The sequence below is a fragment of the Musca autumnalis genome, unplaced genomic scaffold, assembly GCF_047663935.1.
Source record: "Musca autumnalis isolate F117 unplaced genomic scaffold, ASM4766393v1 scaffold_2, whole genome shotgun sequence".
NCBI lineage: Eukaryota > Metazoa > Arthropoda > Insecta > Diptera > Muscidae > Musca > Musca autumnalis.
The window spans coordinates 179,922,618-179,948,292 of NW_027411755.1; the positions used below are offsets into that span (position 1 = coordinate 179,922,618).

General features: G+C 36.0%; 1 protein-coding gene across 15 annotated transcripts in view; it reads left to right on the forward strand.

Annotated features, from left to right (window-relative positions):
* The first annotated feature begins 784 nt into the window (after positions 1-784).
* The window catches only part of LOC141394955 (uncharacterized), a 135,962-nt gene continuing 111,071 nt past the window's right edge, over positions 785-25,675 (forward strand). For 10 of the 15 annotated variants that reach the window (XM_073970137.1, XM_073970140.1, XM_073970141.1 and 7 more), the window contains exon 1: positions 792-1,734. The gene's annotated coding sequence lies outside the window, so the exon portion shown is untranslated. Of the gene's footprint in view, positions 1,735-24,670; positions 24,713-25,675 lie in introns of all 15 variants that reach the window. The other 5 variants (XM_073970138.1, XM_073970144.1, XM_073970147.1 and 2 more) reach the window with 2 other exon arrangements.

Here is a 25,675-nt window from a genome sequence, read left to right on the forward strand (position 1 = left end):
TAGTTCTCTCCAAATCGAATACATAATAATAATTCTAGTCTTTTAAAACACTGTTCGTACTACTGCTTACTACTCGCTTCTATCTGTCCAGTTATACCTAACATGTTTTCCAATCTCTGTTATTAACGCAAGCTCCAACGTTATTCTATAGGAGACCCCTACGGAGGTCTTCTATTCTATAGAAGAGCCCTACGGAGGTCTTCTATTCTACGGAGGTCTTCTATTCTATAGAAGACCCCTACGGAGGTCTTCTATTCTATAGAAGACCCCTACGGAGGTCTTCTATTCTATAGAAGACCACTACGGAGGTCTTCTATTCTACAGAAGACCCCTACGGAGGTCTTCTATTCTATAGAAGACCCGTATGGAGGTCTTCTATTCTATAAAAGACCCCTACGGAGGTCTTCTATTCTATAGAAGACCCCTATGGAGGTCTTCTATTCTATAAAAAATCTCTACGGAGGTCTTCTCTTCTATAGAATATTTATATTTATTTATATATATTTATATTTTTTAATAGCGATGTGAAGTCTAGGTATGTATTTCTAGTTCTCTCCAAATCGAATACATAATAATAATTCTAGTCTTTTAAACCACTGTTCGTACTACTTCTTACTACTCGCTTCTATCTGTCCAGTTATACCTAGCATGTTTTCCAATCTCTGTTATTAACACAAGCTCCAACGTTATGTTAACGCCTCCACACGAAAAACAAAACTTGATTAAAGCTTTCTCTGTGAAAGCTTAATACTTAACAGTAACAGCTGCTTATAGCTTGAAGAAACCAAACACAAATCGTAAACAGTTGCAGAATATACGAAACAGTTTATATTTAACAGCGCTAACGAACGGTTCTATTTCTGGCAAAGAAACGGAAGGCAAAATACCACCACAACAACAACGCATAAATAAAACGAAAACAAATAATAATATTAATTCGATACAATAGAAATTCCATAACAAAAAAGTAAAAATAAATAAAACGAAAATAAAATTTAAACGACAATAAAAATTTGGAAAACGAAATATTCAAATAATAGCAATTTTAAATGCGTGTTGAAAAGAAGTTAAGCCGAAAGTAAAATTGACGACGACAACTGACTCCAGTTTTTCTTTTGCCCAGAACTGATATTTTACGAATCTATAATTTCAAAATTACCACAAAAAGTAACGAAAATATTTTCCTTTAAATTCTCAAAAAAAATTTACTCTTTCTTTTTGCCATAATTTAAAAAAAAATATTGCTACTAAAAAGAGAAAAAGTAAAGTAACAACAACAAAAATAGAAATACGACCTCAGATTCAAGAATACAAGTAATTCAAATGCAATTCTAAAATCCTTTGTTACAAAACAAAGGAGGACTACTAAGAGGACTGTAAGAGAAATAGAAATCCCCAATACAAGGCAACCCCCAAACACTTGAGGCAAGAACAACAATTGCAGTGACAAATAGTGAATGAATAGAAAACGTGACTAAAGGTGTCCTTTACCTACGCGGCATTGTGTGTCTCTTTATGTGTGAGTGTGTTTCTTAAGAACTCTGCTCCAGACATACTTACGGGAAAAAGAAACAATCCAAAAGGAATATTAAACCGCAGTTTTTGTGCATAACATATCTTTGCAAATACAAAAACAAGGACATTTCTGCCCCCCAGCCGCAACAGAGAGCCAGACAAGCAAGGATATTTTTCAAAAACACGTTTGCTGGACACTTACTAGACGCCATTTAAAACGTAAGTATGTAATTACAGACCTCGACTATCCGTTCGTTGTCCGCTGAGGGTTATAAAGTTTTGTTTCAATGAGAGGGTGGTGTTTTTTTACGACAAAAATGTCCCTGAATTAAAAAGTAGTTTTGCCGCCCTTTCCAAAAATGTAACAAAAACTTACTTTGAAATGAGACCAATAATGAATGAAGTCAAGTGCTTTGGAGGAAGTGTGGGATATTTAAACACAGAAAGAAAAACACAACGAAACAACTGTGAATTTAGTTTCTTAAAACTGGTTTTAATTTAATCTGTTCTATTCAAAAAATATGATATCATTTGCATGAAGGCCCACCATCGTCATCATCATTATCTACCTACATATTACTCTGAATGAATGTCGTCTACTAGCTGTGATTGGATTTGTGTGGAAACAAGGTGTTTTTGGGACATATTTGTTGTTTTATTTTTAGGGGGTTTTATGAATTTCTTTTGATCTCAATGAAAGCAATTAATCCACATGGAAGTGGTGCAATGAGTGACTCATCTCAAATAGTAGGGATAATGAGGCTAGGATAGGGATATCTCATAACGAAAACACCCCAAAATGTTTAAAAATTAATTACAAACCGCTTCTACAGTACCAAGCAAAAAGGAAACAGTCTGCTTTGACTACAGAGATATACCCATTTCCCTTAAAAACTAGCAGAGCCGAGTCCGCGTTGCTGGCCCGTCGTATTGAGTTTTAATGACAACTTTTTATGAACTTTATGCTTTGCAATTCAAAAATATGTATTTTCTACCTCATTTCTTCTGGTTCATTGACAAACCGAGTAATTCATTGAGGATTTTAAATTTATCAACAGTTTGTGTCTGTAACCTTTTTCTCTTATGGACTTTGTCTAATTTTTCCCCCAATGATGCTGTTTAGGATTTATTATCGTCCCCCGTCCCCTATCTTTATCCTAACGTGATCTAATTAAGAAAGTAAAAAAAAATGTTAAAGTAAATGTTCTTAGTTTTTCATGGCTGATAGACCGTTTAAACCATTTAATGCAATATGTAAAAATATCGTTTTTCTTAATAGGGGAGATACCATGAAAACTGATTCATTAGTTTTCGAAATATAACATACATAAAAAATTATCATTATCGCCATTTCGGACACCACGTAAGAACATTTGATCGCAACTCCCGTTGTCTCGAAAATAAATTTGCAAGCCGATGCATTCATAAGTTTAGCAAAAATAGTAACTATAAAATAATAGGCCCTCGAAATTCATTAAGAAATATATAGCATTTTGCACCAAGGGGCATTCCAGAAGGGACATACCTGAAAATTTCATGAAATTAAATTCAGTAGTTTGAAAAAATAATGTATTAATAAGTAAAAAATTTCAGTCGGCTTTGCCGACAGAGATATACCCTCAGCCTATGTGAATTGAAACTTTCATCTATGGACAGATCGAATGTATTTTGAGTCTTTTCTGAATTTTGTCTATTTTGGAAGCGGACTACGGTGCCCGGACATTACTCCCAAAATGATTTTGGGTGTTATGTCCGCTTTGCTTTGCGGACATAATCCAAAAATTCGTTGGGAGTTATGTCCGTGAAGCAAAACAGACGTAACTCCCAGAAAAAACGCGGACATAACTCCCAAAGATTTTTTTCTTAATTTCAATTTATTTATTTTTTGTTTAAATTCAATATTTACAGATTTTTTTATTGATCTGGCAAAAAAACCGTTATTAATTTTTAACGAAGATGATAGATTTTTCATAAAATTATCTAAAAAAATATATGCAAATATTTTTGTAAAAAACTCGCTCGATTGGTTTTTTCAAAAATATATTCGCTTGTGGCGTTTTTCGTTTAATAAAATATAAAAACTTCTTAAATAGTGAAAATATTTTTGGAAAAAAGGGCGATTTTTTTTTAAAATTGTCGCCTGTGGCGCTTTTATTTTAGACTTTAAAGCGATTTTTGCATATTTTTAAAATTTTTTTTCTATTTTCTTAAGTAATGAAAATATTTTTGCAAAAAATCGCGCGATTTTTTACAATATATGTATATTCGCCTGCGGCGCTTTTCAATTTTAAAAAATATTTGCATATTCTTCCAAAAGGATTATATTAAAGTGAAAAAAACTATCTTAAAAAGTGAAAATGTTTTTGAAAAAATCGCGCGATTTTTTACAAATATATATATTCGCACGCGGCGTTTTGCGATTTTAAAAAATATTTGCATATTTTCACGAAAACTTTCTATTTTCTTAAGCAGGGAAATTTTTTTCGATTTTAAAAAATATTTGCATACTTTTCAAAAACATTCTATTTCCTTAAATAGTGAAAATATTTTTGAAAAAATCGCGCGATTTTTTTACAAATTTTCGCCTATGGCGCTTTTAGAATAAAGAAATATTTGCATATTTTTACAAAAACTTTTTATTTTCTTAATTTGTTAAAATATTTTTGTAAAAATTTAACGATTTAAAAAATTTTAGCCTATTGCACTTGTAGCCTATTTGACAAAATATGACGAAGGCAAATTTTGGACCAAATCGATTGGTCAGTTTGAGAGTTATCGTGCTCTCCCTCCACTACATATAGTACCATAGGGGTTGTATGGTATGGTAGTATGGATTTGCCCCTAGAAAAACTTTTAACGTCGTAATTGAGGCAGCGAATGCAAGTTGCTTCAATAAAAATCAAAGAAATTCGAGATCAGTTCTAAAAGTTAACTTATCCGATATTTTGTGTGGGAGGTACATGAAGGAGTGGACAGATATAGACCATATTTGAACCTGATCTATATCTATACCAAATCGGTCACTCCCTTCAAGAGTTATCATGCGCAAAATTGTTCCGAACATGTTTTACTTTTGTGGGAGAGGTACCTGAAGAAGTAGGCAGATAGGCCTTATCTTCGGTCTGAAACTAAGTTTGAACAACATATTAAGAAGGCCAAATTTCGGACGGAATCGGAAGATCCGTTCGAGAGTTATCTTGTGCTCCAACCAGGCTCCAATTCAGGCTATTTTTTCAGGAAGTATGGACTTGCCACTGATGAAAATTTGAACCGTCGTATGGGGGCAGTGAATACTAGTTGTTACAACACAAATCAGAGCGATTCGAGAGCAGATCTTAAACTGAACTTATCCGAAATTTTGTGTGGGAGGTACCCGAAGGAATGGACCGATTGAGTCCATATTGGAACCTCATCTAAGTCTGGTAGACATTTCACGATGTGCAAAGTTTGGTTACTCCCTTTAAGTGTTATTGTACGCACATATTTTCCGAACATTTTCGAACTTTTGTGGGGGAGGTACCGAAAAGAGTGGGCCGATTTAACCCATCTTTGAACTTAAACTAAGTTTGGACAAAATACATACATTCGATACATTCGCAATTACTGTAAATATAGCATTTAAAAAAAATAGGGTATATGGGGAAATGTCCCGCTCCTTCAGTAGTTTTTGTAGAAAGTATTAAAATTTTGAATTTAAAGAAGTGTGCGTGGTAAAAGTTTCTGTACATAAAAACCTAAGCTGGGTTATGACGAACATTTCAAAAAAATAATTATCCAAATCGGTCTAGCCTTTCTCAACTAATGCAATTACCAACGAACGTCATTTAAGTTTTATTTATAAAGTTTTATTTATAGTTATTTACAGTTATCGTACTCACCAGGCACCTTTGTCACTGTTATTTTTTTAGGAGTTTTGGGCCATTATGTCAGGAACCATGGACTTGCCCATGAAAAACATTACATAGCAGTAACGAGAACCACAAGAAGTACTTTCCATAAAAATTTAAAAACGATCCTCAAGCAGTCCTTAAACTATACTTTAGCGAAAATTTTGAAGTTTGGTTAAGGAGGTACCCGAAAAAGTTTTGTTTTGAAGTTTTGTTAAGGAGGTATCCGAAGATATTTTCCAAAAAACGACTTTCATGGAACTTTATGTATGTTTGGAAGAAATTGTATGATGTTCAAAGTTTCGGACAAATCGGATACTCAATTTTGCACTGCAATTGGACATTATCTAAGGAAATATGAACTTGCTCCCAAAAAAAAAAAAAAAAATTACCGTCGTAAAAGGGACCGCGAGTACAACCGGCTGCAACAAATTTCATGACGACCCGAGAAGTGTTCATAAACTACGCTTGTGCAAACAAGTTTGAAAATGTATGTGTGTGGTAAACGAAGGAGTGGACCGATATAGTAGTTCATATTCGAACCTGATCTTCATCTGGAAGAAATATTATGCCTTCAGCGAAAAATAGCTTTTATGGGGGAGGTGTTATCCGAGTGGGTGGATCGATATGACCCATCTTCCGACTTGATCTAAGTTTGGACAAAATATTACACCGGCTAAATTTTGCATAGAATCGGTTAATACGCCCGAGAGTTGTTGTGCGCTCCAGACAGACAAACATACGGACGGACATGGCTAAATCGACTCCAAATTGACTGAGACTCCAAATTGTCTGTGTTGGTAGCCATTTTTAGTACAGACTCTTAAGCTCTATTTTCCTTGGCCGAATATAAGCTTTGTCAGAAGTGAGAAACATTTTTGGAGTTTTGGAGTAGAGCTTGAGTCGTCATTGTTATGATTGTACGATGCACACTCCAACAGTCCTTCCTTTTGCGGTTGTCTTTCTCCTTGCACACTGCATGCTCGGATCCGATCAACAGACAGAACAGGCGAGATAAAATTTTCAATGGTGGCTAAAACACCCCTCAACGTAATGTTAGCGACAATTCCTGAGTATTTCAGCTCTGCAAAACTTCTCTACAAGTGGTATCGTAAGACTTACCGTTCGGACTCGGTTATAAAAAGTATGTCCCTTATAATTGAGCTAATATGAATCGGGATGCACTCATTGATATGAGAGAAATCTGCCTTGCCCCTTCAGTGATGTTCAGTAATGTGGCCTTGTACATATATGAAGACTGTGGCCTTGTATATGAAGACTGTCGTCTTATACATAAAGACATGTGACCTTCCATATAAAGATGTGAGGTCTTCTATATGAACATCTGAGGTCTGTTATATAAAAATCTAAGGTCTTCTATCTGAAGTCCTGATCTCTTCTGCAAGTAGTCAAGAGGTCTTCTATATGAAGATGTGTGGTCTCCCATATGAAGAGCTGAGGACTTTTATATGAAGACCTGAGGACTTCTATATTAAGTCCCGAGGTCTTCTATATGTAGTCCTGAGATCTCTTTATAAAGACCTATATTCTTCCATATGAAGCCTATGGTCTACTATATAAATACATGAGATTTTCTACATAAAGTCCTGAGGTCTTCTATATGAAGACCTGAGATCTTCTATGTGACGAACTTAAGATCTATATGAAGTCCTATTGTCTTCTATATGAAGACTTGTGGTCTTCTATATGAAGACTGTGGTCTTCTATGTAAAGACATGTAGTATTCTTAATGAGGACATGTGGTATCCTATATGAAGACCGGTGATCATCTATGTACATGAAGAATATGGTCTTCTATTTGAAGATCATTCTTTATGATTTTCAATATAAAGACCTGTGGTGTAAGGGTCTTATATGTGTAGTGCTGAGGCCCCTTTATAAAAACCTTTATTTTTTTATATGAAGCCATATGGTCTTCTATATGAAGACCTGTGGTATTCTGTTTGAAAACGTATGGGGTTCTACATGAAGACCTATGGCCCTCTGGCATCTTTATGAAGACTTTGGTCTTGTGTATGAAGACCTGTGGTCTCCTATATTCCTGATCAGGGTGACTTCTGAGTCGTTTTATGTATGTCCGTCTGTCTGTGGTAATCACTCTAAAATTTTGCAATGATGTGTTACTTGTTTGCAAGCATGTCAAGTTCGAAGATGGGCTACGTCGGTACACGTTTTGGTATAACCCCCATATAACGGTACCCCCGGTTTAAGGTATTTTGTAGTTTTTATTAATGTTTTCCGTCCAAATTCGATATATCCTGGCATTTAAAGCTCAAAGTGGTCAATAAACTTCGCCACTAGAAATTGTGGACATAGGTCCCTGTTTTGGAATAGCTCTCAGAAAGTATGACTAGTCCACGAAGAAATTACAACCTGGTAATAGGACCGCGAGGACAACCAGCTGCAAAATTTTCAAAACAATCCGAGAAATGTCTTTAACGGCACTTTACGACATTTTTTGACGTTTAGTTGATGTCTGGAAGAAATATTGAGGTGTGTAAAACATGGACTAAGCCGGGTAGTACCTTCGAGAGGTATTATGCACACCATTTTAGCGAAAAATTGTGACCCTTATGGGTAGTACCCAAAATAATGGACCGATATGGACTATCTTCAAACATTATCCGAGGTGAAAAGTTTGGACTAAATCGGTTGATCTGTTCTAGAGTTATTATGAGCACCAAAGAGACAGTCGAACTGACAATTGAAACTAAACACAGCTTTATGTCGGTTACACACTGCTTAATACCCTAGATCGATGGCAGCGTCAATTTGCATTAATATCGGAATTTAATATTTGCCTGACAGACGTCAGTTTCTGCATTTACAAAACAGCTGATTGTTGTTTTGTTGTTGTTTGTACTGTAATTTTTTGTTTTCCTTGTGTCTCAGAGCATGGATTTGCTCTCTCCCTCCTATGAATACGAGCTCTCTTTTACGGTATTGCCATATTGAAATACCAAAATGCACAATCAGTTTGATTTGGTGCATTAATAATGTGGATAATACCCTAGACAGACGGCAGCGTTAATTTGCATTAATAACTGTATTTAATTTTGGCCTGACAGACGACAGTTTCTGCATTTACGAAACAGCTGATTGCTGTTTTGTTGTTGTTTGCAATGTATTTTTTGTTTTCCTTGTGTCTCAGAGCATGAATATGCTCTCTCCTCCATATGAATATGGGCTCTCTTCTACGGCATTGCCATATTGAAATACCTAAATGCCTTTTAAATGCAGCTCGATTTTGTGCATTAAGAATGTGGATAATGCACGAATTAATTTGATTTAAGGCAGTTAATGCAAATTAACGCTGCCGTCTGTCTAGGGTATAATTCAACATTCACATACAAACAGACGAAAGAATATAAACAAAAAATGGGGCAGAGGTAATAAATACGAGAGAGTAGAAGGGGTAATAATGAAGGACGCCACAATGATCAAAACAAATATAAGAGATAGAGAGTACAATAAAAACAATAACAAAATAAACATGTAAAATAGTGAATGCATGTCTATACAGTAGTTGTTGTTGTAAAATTAATTAAAATAAAATAAGTGCTTAATAAAAATATACGCCACAATTCAGATTTTTAAATTAACCGATAGATATCTGGGATATCTCCGCTAGACCAAATCTTCACTATAGGCAAAATCGTATACAAGACCCATGAAAAACAAATCGGTATATAGCACATATTTGTCGGCTATAAAGCCGCTTTCGACAGCCCTATAAGATCAAATGTGTTCAAAGCCATGTCTGAGTTTGGTATTCCTGCAAAATTAATACGAGTATGCAGAATAACAATAACTGGCAAGACGTCAGCAGTTAAAATAGGAAAAAAACTCTCCGAGACTTTCAATATCAAACGAACCTTGTCTGAAATAGTATATTGTGTGACCTATCTTGCCGGAAAATGTGATACGAGATGGAAATGTGAACCTATTCCTACAATTCCCCCAACGGAGACTATTTACCAAATTGCGGTAAGATGGATAGTGCTGCTAAAACCGAAAATCGATATCAGAAATCTGAAACTATAGGGACCAACAATATTTGTCGTTCCTCTGTCCTCATATGTACGATAACAAAAATTTCATTTACTTAGGTTAACTCCTTCGATTTTTTGTTCTCATGTTTTGTTTCCACCATGTCTGCCATTCATAAACATTACATTGTCTACTAAGTTGCTTTTATAGATACTGTTTCTCTGCTAATCATATCAACATTTGGCGCACATACATACACACATATCTGCGAAGACAAATACACAAATTCTAAATGGTCTTAACAATATTTCGTTTGATATACCATAAATTATTCTTGTGTGCGTATTTTTACCAACTTTTCGAAAGTAATTTCCTTTGCCGCGGCATAGCCATTAACTTGATTGTTGTCGGGAGTTTTTTTATGTTGTTGTCTGTATATGTACTTTTTCTTTATTGTTGTTGTTGTTCTTGGTGTATTCGTGCCAGTGGTATAGTTGATCCTGCTGCGGTTTCTTTAATTGTTTACGAGTTGTCATTGGTCTGGTTGTCTATTATCCTTTTCGTTTTTTTTCTATTTCACCATCAGAAAAAGAAGTTCATTGACATAGAAAAACTTGATATAGGGAATGGTTTATTTTTTTCATTTATGAATAATTTAGTTAAATTGGTTTTTATGTAACCGATTTTATATATGTATGTGTGTTTATTGCCTGCCTCATTGTTGGGCGATTTGTTATTAAGTTGAATTGTTGTTGTTTGTCATTATATCTAAATGCCTTTTGGTATTTATGTGAACTTGAATTTTTTGGGGTTTTAGGTTAATTAAATTGTTAATAAGGATAATCGGTCTATGTTTAATTGAAGGTTTGTACAAAACGTGACATTAATTTTAAAAAACGTTTTACAATTATTTTCTAGGAATTAAGAAAGGAATTGAATTGATGCTGACGTGTCGGTTGACTTTAATTACATGGGACGCTCTGTCAACGAAAGACATTCAGGTACACTCGTAGCAAAATAGGTACACCAAGACCTCGATTTGCGTCGTTTTCGACGTTGCGTCGTTGCCCAATTAGAACAAATTTGCGTTGTTTTGGGTTCGAAGCTACAATTTTATTTTGGAAAACTTGTCATAAAATTATAAGCTTTTTTTTCGAAATCGTATAAGTTTTAACCATCTTGAATGCATAGTGGCTAGCTGGCGCTAAGAAATTTCGTTCAATTGATATCTCTGAGGAACAATTTTTTTCCTCCAAACCTATTTTATTTAGTTTATTTAGTTTGAATTGAATACGTGTTTTTATATTATAATTCTTTAAAAGATTTCTTTTTCTTACCCTGGTACCAATCTCTGAACATTAATTACATGGTTTGCCGTAGAAAATCTTAATTCGCTTTGCGTCGTTTCACTTTGAGTTATGTTTTTTTTTTTTTTTTTGGAACATATCAACACCGCAGAGCGAGGTCTCGGTGTATATGCAAAATATGTGCTGTACTCGGTAGCGTATGATTGCCGACCCCACTCATACGCTCTGTGTTTCAGTAGAGAAATTCTGCAAAATGTTTTTTCTTTACGGAACTTTTGACCTTTTAGCGTATAAAGTTAAAACAAAAATTCCTTACAAATTAAAAATTTTGGGACCGGGACCCCTGCCTACGTCGATGTGGTGCTATATAATTGATGGTTTATATCGCGTACGATAAAAAATGGCATAGGGTATTTCTTATTTACTTACGTACACCGGACCTCTTTTAACTTGCAGTGTAGAGGTTTTTGCAAAAATTTGTCTAGTTTAATCTTTCTTGAGCCACAGTTTTGAGTGTTTTCGGTTCTATATTACGTTTTGGTAATATATTGTTAACTATGCCGTTTGGAAGAAATTTTGGGGCATCATTTTCGCAAAAAAAATGAATTTTTGTAGGGGAGGTACCCGAAGCAATCAACCGATATGGGCCATCATCTAACTTCATCTATGTTTGGACAAAATATTACGAAAAATAGTTAGTCCAAATTTTAGACCAAATGGGATGATTGGTTCTAGAGTTAACGTGCGCTCCAGCCAGGCGGACGGTCGGACATGGATAAATCGACCGTCTTTAAATTGTCTGAAACGGATTTCGTCCAAACAAACGTGGTGTCTAAAACCATTATTTCGATTAGACACATTTACATCGTATCAAAGTGTATATACCTTCATTTGCCTAAACGATGAGGTTAAACTGTACCACAAAAATACCTTCGGTTGACAAAACTCAAGCGATATGTTGTGAGAGAGGTTCTCAAAGGTGATATCCTGTATAGACCTTCTTGGAACTTTATGTATTTTAAGAAGAATTTTTACGGTGTGCAAAATGTTGGCCAAATCGGATACTCAAGTCGTAAATTATCGTACTCATTAGTTGTTGTTGTAGCGGCTACTACGCTTGTCGTTTTTATTTTATTGATTCAGCTCTGCTTCTAACTCCAAAAACGACGCCAAAGGATTAGTTCATAAGGGAAACGGACATTTGACAGTACAGCGTATAATTCCGACAGTTATTCGGGTATGTTCTCAGACACACTTCACCTCTCACTTCACGCCTCAAGCATTCTAATCACCCCATTTAATCCTACTTTTTGCGAATTTCTTGGGACTAAGATTCGCTAGAAGAGTACTCGAAAAATCAGCGTAAATGGGGTGAACAAAATGCTTGAGGCGTGCTGGGCAGAAATTCTGCGTTACCACTGGCTGTTCCAAGCGGATCTTAGTTCGCCAAAATTCTCTCTCTGTTGTTTTTCCGATTCCACGGATAATCTCCGCGTCTACATCGGTACGAATACCACTTATGCCTGTTGATCTTGAGGTACTCTTTTGTATCATGCTCTTGACTAAGTGGCGGATATGTTCATATTCCTCGCGTGGAAGAACTTAGTAAGATCAATGAGATAGGCATTTAGCCTGACACAATTGTCATCAACAGTGGGACCGTCGGGAGAGCGTGGAATTTTAGAAAGGCAGAGGTTAAACAGTTCTAGAGATATCACCTCTCCTTGGAGGAACTCCCTGTTGAAATATACAACGAGCACGGAGCGTAGTATTCTCGACACCATTGATCAGTTTAGCATGACTGATCGTATCAAATGCGTTAGTCAGGTACAATGCTGCCACCACGGCCTGTTCTGGTTGAAATCTCGGCTAAGGTGTATGGAAATGACATGCAGTCATGTTGTAGCATTATGATGCTTGCGAAACCCTGAACTTCTATATCTCTAAAACGAAAATACCATCGAGGCCAATCTTGTAGAGAATTTCCATAGCTACAACATTTTCTTAAGTCTTATTTCGATAGGACTTGAGGTTTCCAAGTAAAATCGTGAAAACCTAAAAACCCCTAAAGATGTGAACTTGAATTGCGATTTATTTAAAAAGCGCTTCGGCGATTTTTTTGATTTTTCTCCTCTATGAACATTGTAGTTTCAGAATCCGCAAAAAATTCCCAGGTGTAAGCACCTTCCATTTAAAGTTGCTTCAAGAGCACCGTGCCGCAACTTGATGACGTGCTCTACTGCTTTGAGAAGTAACGCTTCAAGTATCATTTCATGCTGGTGATAGAAGTGAGATCGGTCTGTATGAGTCAACTTTGCTGGCATCCTTGCGAAGACTCCCTGGCGATCTTGTAGCCTTCGGGAACTATCAGGTTGATTGACGATAAGTTGAAGACTTTGCTCAGATACTCGATTTCTGGTTCATCCAGCTGCTACAGCATGCCCATTGAAATTACGTTAGGCCCAAGCGCTTTCAATGTTTTTGCGTTTCTCTATGGCTGGAAGAGATCAAAAACAGTGTAAAAGACTACACCCGGTCGCTATCGGAGTTCTCACTAATTTGTCAGCTAAAATAATACACGCACTCGCTAATCCCGTCGGCTCTGCCGGGAAATTAGATCTTATTTCATGTATTCGATGAGCAGGAAAATGGCGAGTGGATATAGCAGTGTTGGTGTCTCGGAATTTCCTCTTTGCTATCCGAATATCAGTGGGGTTGGACAGTTCTTTAAATTGATGAATTTTCAGAGGGTATGAAGTCTGATGGAGATGGGATTAGGGGAATGGTCCGACCTAAGAGAAATGACGTTGATAACCCGTCACGTCATTTGTCAGACCAGGATATGTCGCCATGGAAATTACAGCAAATTATGGCAGTCACCTTTGCTCCTAGTGGGAGCGCCTTCGTTCACCATGCAAAATTCAAAGCTATATATTTGCTCTGCCAGTGCTATGTACCTGTGGCCATTTTTTGCGGCTTAATGCCAGAGCCCATGGTGAGCATTAGAATATTCTATTCTTGACATCAGTAGTGCGATTCTGTAACTCCTTAACGACAGAATTAACGACGAATGTCGGTAGTTAACGATAATTTTCGGTAAGTGCTATTCTGTATACAATTTTAACGATTTTTGTCGGTAAATTTTGTCGTTAATTACCGAAAATTATTGTTAAGTTAACAACCAAAAAAAAGTAGTCGTTAAGACTTAACGACAGTACATTATTGCAATATTTTGCTGAATTATTTTAACAACGGCGCTTTTATATGAACATATGTTATGTTAATAAGGAGGGTACACAAGGTAAATTCCGCTATATTGAGAAAAATCTTCTTAAGGCATTTACATAAGGGTTAACTATGTAGGATAACATGGGGCAGCTTCGCCACTGTTGTGCTTTCGCCAGCGCCGATTTTATTGAAGCTGCATAAATATCACCAGAGAGAAAGTTGTAGATCTTCGATTAACTCATAACTTTCCCTTGGACGATCAACATTTAGCATCAATTTTAATCGGCGCTGGCAAAGGCGCAAAAGTGGCGAAGCTGCCCCATGCTACCCTATCCTTATTATTAAAGAACTCAAGTAAGACCTATACCAATGCCCTTAACACTATCTTTCTACGAGGCCAAAACGTGTATAGTATTCCTATAACCTACTTTGTTCTGTGATAATATTATAGATTTAAACTCAGCATCACTAATAATCAGAATGCTAAAAATGGCGTATATGTTCGGATTTCCGAACTTTTCATACTCTCCGCTATGAGAAATTCCATTTGATGTGGGAGTGAATTGAATATGTGGATATATAATATGGATATCAAATGACGGTAACGTGGATCCACGTACATCATTGTAGGGTCTTAAGTAATTTCAAATTTCAAAACTCAATATTTATATGGCAAAATTAACTCTTCGTCTTATTGCGGTGTTAAAAATGTCTTGATCTGTACAGGCATAATAATACAATTCACTTCAAAGTGACCTTTTGACCAATGATTCTGATTACACTGTCCTGCCCACTCCAAACATACAATGCCTTGTCGAGCTATTACTTGGATGCGAATGACTGTTTTTTTATATCCTGGAATAAAACCACGAAAATCTATGAGATTTATTTGACTTTCTCATACATACATACACACATGACGTTTTAGAAGTTGAAATAATACTTGTTTTTCGCATTGTTGGGATACTTGCAGATACTTGTGTTAGCCCATTTCTTCAAAAAAACGGACCTTTTTTCCTCCCTTACGCGTTTTATGCATGTATTTGAGAAGAAATAATATTTTTAATTCAAAAATACATTAATAAATATCAAAATATAATATTTGACAATTCGCCTTTCCATCGGTATGTGCTAACGATTTCTAAAATCGTTAACATAAAGTTACAGAATAGCACATTCGTTAACTCAACCGAATATTTTTGTTAACTACCGATGTCGGTTCGTTATTCAAAAAAGTTACAGAATCGCACTACAGGCCACTTTTTGAAGGCAATAATCGGCTGCCTTCCAAAAGTGGCCCGATGACAAGCGACTAAAGCTTGACACAGCTGTTGATCGGTGAGATACATACATTTAACAGTTCTATCTCGGCGGCTCCACACTTGACCGCTACCCCCAAGCACTTTAAGAATGGGCCACTAGAGTCGATCTCAAGTGAGCTAGGTATGTAGTGGACAGACGGGTGCGATAGGATTGCAATTCCACACCTCCACTTGAGGAATTTTAAACTGAAGGAATTTTGCATTGTCAGGAAGTGGAACAGCAATACACGGTGTTAACGACTGCGGTTCGTGCTGTTGTTGGAGATAGCGGGGGAGTTTCATTATCTGATGACGACGACGAAGACACAACGGGGATAAAGTTGGCGCACCTCGAAGGAACCTAATTCCTGTCGCTGTACAACCTCAGGAAGGTGAGGCCTGAAAAATTCCTTAAATGTATCCATGGTGGATGAAACGGTGAAAAACGGAACAAAACCATTGTCCAATGTCACTCTCTATTCTGACACGAACTAGAACAATCCGGAACTCCGAACAAGTAAGAACGGCGTTAAATTCGGCCAAGCCGAACTTGTTATACCCTCCACCACGAGTTGTATTGCAGTAAAATGGAACAATTAGTTTCCTTTCGTTTATGAAGAAGACTAAATACCAAAAATCCGCATGTTCGGTAAAACCATTTGGCTAACCTTCAAAATACCGAAATTCAGGAGGTACCGCTCCATGGGGGCTATATTAAAACGTCGATCTATACCTACAATTTTCTGACGGAAAGTTTTTAGACTCAAAGAAGACTAAAAATACTAAATTTCCCATATTTCGGTAATGCCTTCATACCGTTCTATGGGGGCTATATGAATTTCTGGGAGAAAGTTTAATACCCCCAACGAAGACCAAGTACAAAATTTCAGCAATTTCGGAGTGATACTGATGCTAAAACCTTCAAAATACCGAAAATCGGATGTTACCGTTCTATTGGGGCTTTATAAAGGCGTGGATCTATACTGACAAATTTCATATGGAAAGTTTAATACCCCAAATGAAGACCAAATACCAAATTTCAGCCATATCGGTGGAATATTGAGCTCACAACCTTCAAAATAACGGAAATAGGGAGGTACTGTTCTATGGGTTTATACTAAGGCGTGGACCTACATATATCGACAAATTTCATATGGAACGTTTAATACCCCAAATGAAAACCAAATACCAAATTTCAGCCATTTCGGTGAAAAATTGCGGTCACAACTTTCAAAATACCGGAAATAGGGAGGTACCGTTCTATGGGGTTTATACTAAGGCGTGGGCCTATACCGACAATTTTCATATGAAACGTTTAATACCCCAAATGAAAACCAAATACCAAATTTCAGCCACTTCGGTGGAATATTGAGGTCACAACCTTCAAAATGCTGGAAACAGGGGGGTTCAGTTCTATGGGGGCTTTACTAAGGCGTGGACCTGTACCGACAAGTTTTTGGGGGGAAGTTTTATATCCCAAAGCCATTCTGAGGAGGCCACACCCTTCAAAATACCGAAAGTCGGGAGGTACCGTTCTATGGGGACTATATCAAAACGTGGACCTATATAGCCCATTTGCAATACCAAACATACTAGGAGTAATAGAAACTTCTATCAGAGCTTGTATGTCCGACTACAAATCCGAGGGTTGTGTGTTCAACGCTTAGCGTCGATACGCGAGTTTTTTGTTAACAAAATAAAGAACCGTTGGTGGTGCACATGTAGGCGTTTAAACCACCCTTAATGTTCGTACGTTTGGCACAGTGTATAGTGAGTTCGGCTATAAATCAGAAGTTCGCAAGATCAAATCCAGCAGTGAGTAAAATATAATAAATTAAAAATATGAAGTGTGTTCAAATTGAAAACAAATTCCACCTCAACTTTTTTTAAAACTAGAACAGATGTTTTTAGGTTATTTTTGAACTTCTAGTGGCTGTAAAATAACTAGTTATTTAGTGCGAGATAACTTTCCTAAAATAATAGGTTTGTCAGTTCATTTGTAAGTAATTACGACCACCAAAATGTGCTATAAAAACCCTTTATTTGGTAATGTGATGTTTTCTGTGAACATAGTCCATCTTCGGACTTGATCTAAGTTTGAAAAAATATTACGAGGTGCATCGTACGTACCAGCCAACCAGATGGACAGAAGTTATATTACTTTTTGGACAAGGATATGGAGGGGAAAATCCATTCGTGATCAAAATTCGAATTATCCTGGGATCAAATAGATCATTTATCATGAACTCCATACAAGGACATTTGATTTTGCTGCACTTATTGAGTTATTAGTCCACAAATCTTTTAAAACTACAAAAGCTTTGGCAACTTTATTCTTGCCTCAACGGGACACAAAATTATTGCTTTCAAATCTATTATTTTGATTGTCGTTTTATAAATATCCAATAATCGCTGATTAAACCAGTTAAGAAAATATTCGTTAGTTAGTTTTTATGTGCTGATTCAAGACATGCGACTACAACGGCGGATCTTGCAACATTTCTCAGTCACACTGAAAAGGTGAACAACATTTAAAGAATTCGCATAAAAAGACTTGCAATGACCATAAAAAAGATATTTCATCTAAATGAAAAAAACGTATGACACCAAACTATCAGCAAATGGCAAGTGTCTAAGAAGTTATGGCAACTTTTTTATGAAGAATGAAGTTGGCTCCAAAATCAACAATGTGTTGAAAATATTTTTACGGCCAAAAATAATATGAAGCAAGTAAGGTGTTTCAGAAGACAAGTATAGCGAAAAATATGAAATAAATTATTTGTATCATTTAATTAAAACTTAATTTACTAAGAATGAGCAATACTTACAATATTTAACAAGCAAATTAATGCGAAGAAGAAATATATCAATACGATTTATCAAAGTTCTAGAGTCAAAACAAATTCCGAACCGAATTTCATATTTAATTTCTTAATACCCACAACACACTTCACACAACTTTCCTTACTATAAAAAAATAAATCTAATTAAATTCATGATTTTAACCCCACATCTCTTGTTGTTGCCTATTCCACTCATCAGTTTTCTTTTATGTATGTATGTTGTTGCAATGCAACATAAACCTGCCAACAACTACTGCAATGGAAAATCCAATTGAAAAGACAGTTACATGGGCAAAACAGCAATAAAATTTATTCACACTTTTTTATTGGCATCTTTCCCACAGATACGTCGTAGGAAAAATCCAGACAAACGACGCCACTTCATAATTTCACTAGAGGAGTTGTTGCACAGTGTGAAGAATAGGGAAGCAAAATGTTTTAAATAAGAAAATATCCTTCAAAAAAATATTTTGAATGATTAGGGCGTATAAATGCTGTCGATAGTCATACGACCCATGCACGCAGAGAAGACATATTGTGGTAGCAATCACATTCTAAGAAGAAAATATGTATTTTAAAAATCTGAAAATGTATAATGTTGCTCCAACCATATATTTTGTGTCAGGAACCATAAGGAGGGAAAATATATTGTTGAATCAACAATATATTTTTTCAGATTTTTAAAATACTGTATTCTGTTCTTAGAATATGATTGCTCCTACAATAGTTGTTATCTGCGTGTGGTTTACTATAAAATGCATTGTGCATATAATATCAAAAATATATGATGACCTCAGAAATCGAACAGTGCCCTTTAATAGGAATGAAGACTTCTTCTTGTCACCTCTGAAATATTCAGTGGATTTTTTTTCGGTTTCGATTTTTTCATCAGTATTCAACAGGTTTTGTAACACAAATTGTTTACAATATATGTATGTACGCCAAAGTATTTTCGTAATATGATACAGCAAAAATCATATTTTAAGTCATTGTTTCATTCTATTACTTTCTTTTGACTCACATTGAAAGAACTTGTAAATTACTCATTTTTTATTAAAAAAACATCATTGTTGATTCAATCTACTGTGCAAATGTTTTGTTCAAATGACGAATGACTGAATGAACTAAATTCTGTTGACTTTGAATACGGCTTTATCTAAGCAATGAGAAAATTTATTGAAAACAATCATAAACCGCACAAAGAGAAAATTTATTTTGTTGCTAATGAAGATGTGAAAATGTTACAAAAATAAGATAAATGTCTCTCATGAAATTGTAGCTTTCAGAAGAAAAAATCTCGCAGTACCGTAAATTATTTAAATTTCTTTCAAATACAATATATGGCGCATAAGAATTTCGCTCAAGAAAATAATCATGGGAATATGTGAGACAGATTTGTTGAAACGCATTTGTTTAATATGGGAATATTACATTTTTAATTTGTTTATATGAAAAATTGGGAGTATGAAAAAATATAGATGTACAGAAGGCAAAGAGTGAAACATCAAACTGATGGATTTGGTACAAGCACATATAAATTATTTGATTTATATAAAATATATAAACCAAATTATAAAATATAAACTATACAGTATAAAACATACAATTTAAAATATAAAATATAAAACATAAAATATAAAATGTAAGATATAAAATAGAAAATAAAATATGAAATATAAAATGTAAAATTAAAAATATTAAATATAAAATACTAGAAAGAAAATATAAAGTTAAATTAACTATAAAATATTAAGAATAAAATATAGAATATAAAATACAAAATATAAAATATAAAATATAAAAATAAAATATTATATATTATATATAAAATATTAAAAATAAAATATAAATTTTACAATATAAAATATTACTTACTTAGCTGGCCCATTACAGAACATTTGTTCCATAGACCGAACTAAGAAAAGATCTCCAATCCTCACTGTTTTTTGGCTTCGCTTTTTGGAATACCGCGCCTTTTCATTTCTTCATCCACTTGTATGCTCCATCGAAGCTTATGCCTGCCGATTCTGCGTGCACAGCCATGTGACATGTATTCATACGCCTTTTTAGCGGGTTCATCATCGCTCATTCTTATGATATAGCCTAGCCAACGCAATCATTGCATCTCGATACGTTTAACTATATTCATGTCTTTGTATAGCTGATATAGTTCGTGGTTCATACGACGTCGATATTCACCGTCAACGCAAATCGGCCCGTAGATCTTTCGAAGAATTTTCCTCTAAAACACACCAAGCACTGCCTTATCTACTTGCGCAAGTACCCATGCTTCGGAGCCATACATTAGCACGGGCAGTCTCAGCGTTTTGTATAGTGTTATTTTTGTTTGACGAGATGTGGCTTTGTTTTTAAACTGCTTACTTAAACCAAAATAGCATCTGTTGGCCAATACAATTCTTCTTTCTATTTCACAACTGACGTCGTTTGTTGTGTTTACGGAGGTGCCGAGGTAGACGAAGTCTTTTACTACCTCAAATTATAGGAACCAACTTCCACAGTTGGTCCGAGCTCAATGAACGCATTGCGCGTCGACACCATCAATTTGTACTTTTCGCCGTTTACCGCCAGACCCACTCAGATCCTCCTTCGACCTTCGTAAAGGTATCAGTTACTTCTTTTACTGATCGTCTCATGATGTCTATATCATCAGCATAAGCAAGTAACATGTGGCTATTGGTGTAGATTGTGCCACTTCTTTTGACGTTTGCCTCCCGTATAACCTTTTCCAGCAGGATGTTGAACAGATCAAACAAAAGGCTGTCTCCTTGTCTGAAACCTCTTTTGGTACAAAACTCTTCGGAGAGGTTCTTTCCTATTTTAACTGAGGATCTCGTGTCAGTTAAAGTAATTTTACAAAGCCGGATGAGCTTTGCAGGGATTCCAAATTCAGACATGGCTTAGAATACCGTTGAACGCAGAGGGCTGTAGAAGGCTGCTTTATAATCAAAAAAAGGTTGTAGGTGTCGATATGCATCTCTTGGGTCTTCTCCAGGATTTGCCGAAGGGTAAATATCTGGTCAATGGTGGACTTGCCAGGTCTAAAGTCACATTGGTATGGTCCTATTATTTCGTTTACCATTGGCTTTAGTCGTTCGCACAATATCCCTGACAATATCTTATACGCAATAGGGAGAAGACTTATGCCCCTATAGTTGGAGTATACAGTGGACGGGACACATGATGCTCAGGTTCCAATCGTCGGGTACGCGTTCTTCCTGTCAGATGGTGCTAACAAGCTGATGCATACACCTTATCAGCGCGTCGCCTCGGGTTTTAAACAGCTCGGCTGGTAAGCCATCGGCTCCTGCTGCTTTATTATTCTTCAGCCGGTTGATTGCTATTTTTACCTCATCTTGGCCGGGCGGTATACATTCTATACCATCTTCTGGGATTGGATCTGTGGTATCATCGTCTTCGCTACTATTGGATACCAGCAGATTGGAGAAATGTTCCTTCCATATCCTGAGCACGCTATCTGTATCTGTTACCAGATTACCTTGCTTGTCTCTACAGGAGGATGTGCCTGTACCAAAGCCATCAGTTTGATGCTTGACTCTCTGGTAGAATTTTCGGACTTCATTCTGGTTCCTGTACATCTCGATTTTTTCCCACTCCCGCTTTTCCATCTCCCTCTTTTTCCTGCGGAAAAGACGTTTCTCCTCTCTCCTTTTCTCCCGATATCTTACTCGTGCGCAACGCGTTGCTACGGATTGTAGAGTTGCCCTATATGCCGCATTTTTCTCTTCGGTGGCTGCAAGACACTCCTAGTCATACCTTGGATTCCTTGGTGGAGGTCTCTGGTATCCAAGAATGGATTTTGCGGCTGTCTACATGGTGTGGGCAATACTTTGCCATTGCGCTGATATGTTATCGGAATGAGGAGTTCTCGCGTTAAGCAATTGGGCTAGTTGAGTGGAATATGCTGTGGCTATCTGTTGTGATTGCATTTTACCGATGTGTAATATTCGTATTGTGTCTGTTCGTAGTTTGTTTGATACGTTTAACCGGGTGCGTACCTTTGCTGCAACAAGGTAGTGGTCCGAGCCTATGTTTGCTCCTTGGAAAGAACGCACATCCAACACGCTCGATGAATGTCTTCCATCTATCACAACGTTATCAATTTGATCTCTTGTGTTCTGATCTGGAGACAGCCAGGTGCCCTTATGGATGTCGAGATGTTTAAATCTGGTGCTGCTAACTACCATTTTTTGCCGCTGCGAAGTCTATCAGTCTCATGCCATTGTCAGAGACTGAATTTCCCGACTGTTGGGCCAAAGATATTCTCCTTTCCAATTTTGGCATTAAAATCGCCTAGAATGATTTTAATGTCATGGGCAGGGCAACGGTCATATGTTTCTTCTAAGCGCTCGTAAAATATATCTTTGGTCTGTTCGTCCTTTTCTTCAGTAGGAGCATGAGCGCAAATAAAGCTGATGTTGAAGAATTAAGCTTTTATTCGAATTGCAGCAAGTCTTTCATTAACTGGGGTGAAGCTTGATACCAGATGTTTTAGCCTCCGACTAACTACGAATCCGCAACCAAACTCATGCTTTACGTCATGGCAGCTATAATACTCGTACAGTGCGTCACCTTTAGGTGTTGTTGTGACGCCTTTCCCAATCCATCGTATTTCCTGTATGGCAGTAATATCGGCCTTCTACTGTTCAAGTACGTCTGCCAATGCGAAGACTGCACCTTCTCTATAAAGAGTGCGAACATTCCAGGTGCAGATTCGCAGATCATGGTCCTTAAAACGTTTGCGGGGTTCGTCAACTTTAGAGGGCTTTGTTGTTCTTTTCTTTAGTTTTTTCATAGTAGGCTGTTTTTCTAGGGGAGGGTTGCTAACCCGTCACCCAAACCCAAGTTTTTAACGTTCTTATGTGTGAACGGGCGGCACATGTTAGCTCACTGCATTCAACGGGTGTTAAAGGCAGTTCCCCAGGTGACACCACGGGGAGGTCAGTGTCCACTTGAGATGAAAGAGGGACCAAGATAAATCATGGGCTTTGCCATGTTAAAACCGGTCAGGACCGTTCCTTGGTATCTTCCATCCCCTACGTCACCCAAGATATAAAATATAGAATATAAAAATATGAAATATAAAATATTTAATATAAAATACATAATATAAAAAATAATATATAAAATGTAAAATATTAAATATAAAATATTAAATGTAAAATATTAAAATAAAATATAAATTTTAAAGTGTAAATTATTAAAAATAAATATTTAATATAAATTTTAAAATATAAAATATTAAAATAAAATATAAAATATGCCATAGGGATTTTTTACAACTATCGGGCTGTTTTCTCAAGAAGTAGGGACTTGCACCTGAAAAATCTTTTACTGTCGTAATTGAGGCAGCGAATGCAAGTTGCTTCAGCAAAAACTAAAGTGATTCAAGAGCAGGTATTTAAGTGCATTTATCCAAAATTTTGTGTGGGAGGTACCAGAAGGAGTGGACAAATATAGTCTATACTCGAACCTGATCTATAGATGGTTATCTACCATCTATTAGGATGTATAAAGTATGGACCAAATCGGTCACTCCCATCAAGAGTTATTGTGCGCACAATTTTATCGAACATTTTTGAACTTTTGTGTGGGTACCTTAGGGAGTGGGCCGATATTGCTTATCTTCGAACTTAAATTAACTTTTCACAAAATATTACGAAAGCCACATTTTGAACCGAATTGGTAGATCCGTTCGAGAGTTATCTTGCGCTCCAACCACTACACACGGTGTCATAGGGGTTTTTTCTACCTTTCAGGCTATTTTCTCATGAAGTATGGACTTGCCCCTGATGAAACTTATACCGTTGTATGGGGGGCAGTAAATACAAGTTGCTACAATAAAAATCAAAGCGATTCGAGAGCAGCTCTTAAACTCAACTTTTTCAAAATTTTGTGTGGGAGGTACCCGAAGGAGTGGACCGATTGAATCCATAGTGGAACCTTAACTAAGTCTGGTAGAAATTTCACGATGGGCAAAGTATGGACTAAATCGGTTACTCCCTTCAAGAGTTATCGTGCGCACAAATTTTTCGAACATTTTCGAACTTTTGTGGGGGAGGTACCGGAAGGAGGGGACCGATATAACCCATCTTCGAACTTAAATTAAGTTTGGACAAAATATTACGAAAGCCAAATTTTGGACCTAATCGGTTGATCCGTTCGAGAGTTATTGTGCGCTCCAGCCAGCCAGACAGACGGACGGACATGGCTAAATCAACTCCAAATTTTCTGAAACACATTTCGTCCAAACATACTTGGGGTCTAAAACCATTATTTCGATGAGACACATTTTGCCCGTATGAAAGTGTATATACCCTCGTTAGCATAAATGCTGAGGGTATAAAAATGTAAAATATAAGATATTAAATATAAAATAAATAATATAAAACATAAAATATTAAATATAAAATATAACATATAACATACATATAAAATATTTGAGTTGGTTTTTTGGAACTTTTGACAAATTATGTGTTTGGCAAAGCGTATACAATATTTTGTATTAATAATTAAAAAAATTATTTCTTTCTTTTCAGGTAAGATTTCAATACATCACTGTTCAGCTGATTATTGTAGTGGTAAGGTAGACAATAAAACAAATTCTAATACAAATTTAGTTAAAATTTGTTTATGATATTAAAACTTAATCACCTATAAAGATCCGTCAGCATTATGATATCATCACCTCAGTGTCACTCAAAACATAGAGTCATTAATTAAAAACATATAAAATTTGTTGCTATGTTTTTAAAATTAAAACAATTAATTATAACAACCACGCAAACGCGAACAGACGATTAAGTGGTGGTCACTGATAATTGAAAGTAATCTAATCCAGCCAAAAAGGTAGTCACTCACTCAATGGACTCTTATGGTTAAATTTCATAAAAAAAACTTAATTTTCCCAATTGAAATTGAATTTTAATTTTGTTTTGTAAAAAGCTAACTTAACCTGTATTTAGGTTAAAATGAAATTTTAATTTCCTTTTCCGCCCATTCAAAATCTTAAATAGAGTCTTACGTACTATGTGATCTACTTAACCAAAAAAAAAAAATGGCTTGCAAGAAGCGAATGCCAAAATGCTTAGAATTTGGAATAAAAACAAAAAAACGAGAGAAAGAGTTCATTAGACCGTTTGTGTTCTTTTGTTGGTGTTCTTGTTGCTGTTGTTAACTAAATTTGTAAGACATTCGAAAAAAATAAAGTTTTGCATTCGTGGGCTTTCTAACGACCGGTTTTCTACTTAGTAAAACCGTGGTGGCTGTGGCTGATGTCATAGCTTGCTTTTTTTCTACAAAACGGGCGTCGTCTCTTTTAAGTTTTTTTACACTTTTGGTCTAAAGATATTGGACAAAGTATTTCTTCTGTTTTTCTTGAAACTATTGTTTTTGTCTCTTGTTTTTTGTTGTTTGTGGTTCGCTTCAAAACTCCCTGTTATGCGCTTTCCGTTTTGGATTTCTTCGTGTGTGTGTTCATGTCTGTGTATTATGCGGTTTTGTATATTTTTGCGGCTTATAAATGAAATCTTTAAACCCCAAGA